The sequence below is a fragment of the Ailuropoda melanoleuca genome, chromosome X, assembly GCF_002007445.2.
Source record: "Ailuropoda melanoleuca isolate Jingjing chromosome X, ASM200744v2, whole genome shotgun sequence".
NCBI classification, from domain to species: domain Eukaryota; kingdom Metazoa; phylum Chordata; class Mammalia; order Carnivora; family Ursidae; genus Ailuropoda; species Ailuropoda melanoleuca.
Genome location: NC_048238.1, coordinates 10,357,763 through 10,359,487, shown reverse-complemented (window position 1 = coordinate 10,359,487; position 1,725 = coordinate 10,357,763). Strand labels below are relative to the sequence as shown.

The following is a 1,725-nucleotide window of genomic DNA, read 5'->3' as shown; positions in this document are numbered from 1 at the left end:
GACTCCTGCAAAAATACTGTGGTTACTACTGGCATGGGAACTCCTTGAGAATTATAGATATAATCAAATGTCAACACTCACAGAGTTAAACATAAGCTATCTCTAAATGTGAGAAGTGTAAAGTCATAGTCACTAGATTTGGTAAGGACTCTATCATTTCTTACCTGAATACCAGCAACAAAATCACGGTAACAAGAAGTGTCAGGGATACAACCACTTACCTACATAATAGGATCAGAAAGAGTGAGCTGTGGTTTAGGCCCACATCATCACTTACCTTGACAGCTCTATATGTCCCATTAAATATGACAGGGGAGCCTATTAATCAGGAGGTCTTCACGTAAACCTGAAAAACACAATGTGGAAAATGTGTTCAGGACTTGCCTTGTTCTACCTGGTCTACTGCAGTTTTCATTGGTCAAGGGCATCCTTTTAAGACTCATCACCACCATCTGGATACTTGCAGCAGTCCAAGACTAAACCCTGGTAAGAGATACCTTCTTCTCTTAAAAGAGATACCTGCAAAAATTCCATGTTTAATATTGTGAAGATGGATGATATGATAGAATATCTGGATACCTGCTTATCCTTTTATCAGTACAAGTGTACAAAACACAATCTCTGAATAAGAATACAGTAAAATGTTGTGCTTACTCGTATTGTGAGGGACAAATTAATCTTACTGCATACAAGCCAAAAATATGGATAATACAAGACTATTCAAAACATCATTAATGACATACATACCTGAGAATACGAAGGTCTAAGAGTTAATGTGACGTCATCTCATACCTGTATAACAGCAAAGACTTTAGCAAGACACCTGCAGAAAAAACACGCTAATGCTGTTCGGGACACCATCCTCACTTACCTGACATCAGAACATCTCAACCATGGTGCAACATCCACAATATCACATACCAGGTTAGGGGCATTTCTAGGTTCACTGAACAGGACTAACTGCCATAACCTGAAAAAACACAACTGACAAGTATGTCTAAGACAAAAGTTGTTTTGCTCTTCCACAGGAGGCCTACACGCCGCCTTCAGGGCTGCCGCCACGTCTCTAGTGATCCCTGAGAAGTTTCGGCACGTTCTCCGAGTACTCAACACCAATATCGATGCGCGGCAGAAAGCACTGCAATTAAGGCTCTGGGGTGAAGATATGCTCATGTGGTGTTGAGGAAAGCAGACATCGATCTCCCCAGGAGGGCAGGAGAGCTCACGGAGGATGAGATGGAATGTGTGATCACCGTTATGCAAATCCGTGCCAGTGTAAGATCCCAGACTGGTTTTTGAACAGACAAAAGGACATGAAGGGTGGAAAATATAGCCAGGTCCTGGCCAATGGTCTGGACAACAAACTTCATGAAGACCTGGGGGGACTGAAGAAGATTCGGGCCCACAGAGGGCTGTGCCACTTCTGGGGACTTCATGCCCGAGGCCAGTACACCAAGACCACAGGCTGCCACGGCCGCACTGTGGGGGTGTTCAAGAAGACATAAATCTGTAGGCCTTGTCTGTTAATAGTTTATACGTTAAAAAAAAAAAAAAAGCAAAAGTTGTTTCACCTGGGGAAAAAAAAAGAATATAATTAACACTGGTTATTTCCATCATTAGAAAACCCACCAACACTACTTGGATCTTGGCAGAACTAGAACTTCAAGGTCAACACCACTGTTAGAGAAAGCATCATCTCCTGAGTACCTGTAAAAAATTTCATGC

At 42.3% G+C, this 1,725-nt stretch overlaps 1 pseudogene; it reads left to right on the top strand.

The window, feature by feature from the left end:
- Positions 1–893: 893 nt before the first annotated feature.
- On the top strand, positions 894–1,505 carry LOC100469152 (annotated as a pseudogene).
- The last annotated feature ends 220 nt before the right edge of the window (positions 1,506–1,725 follow it).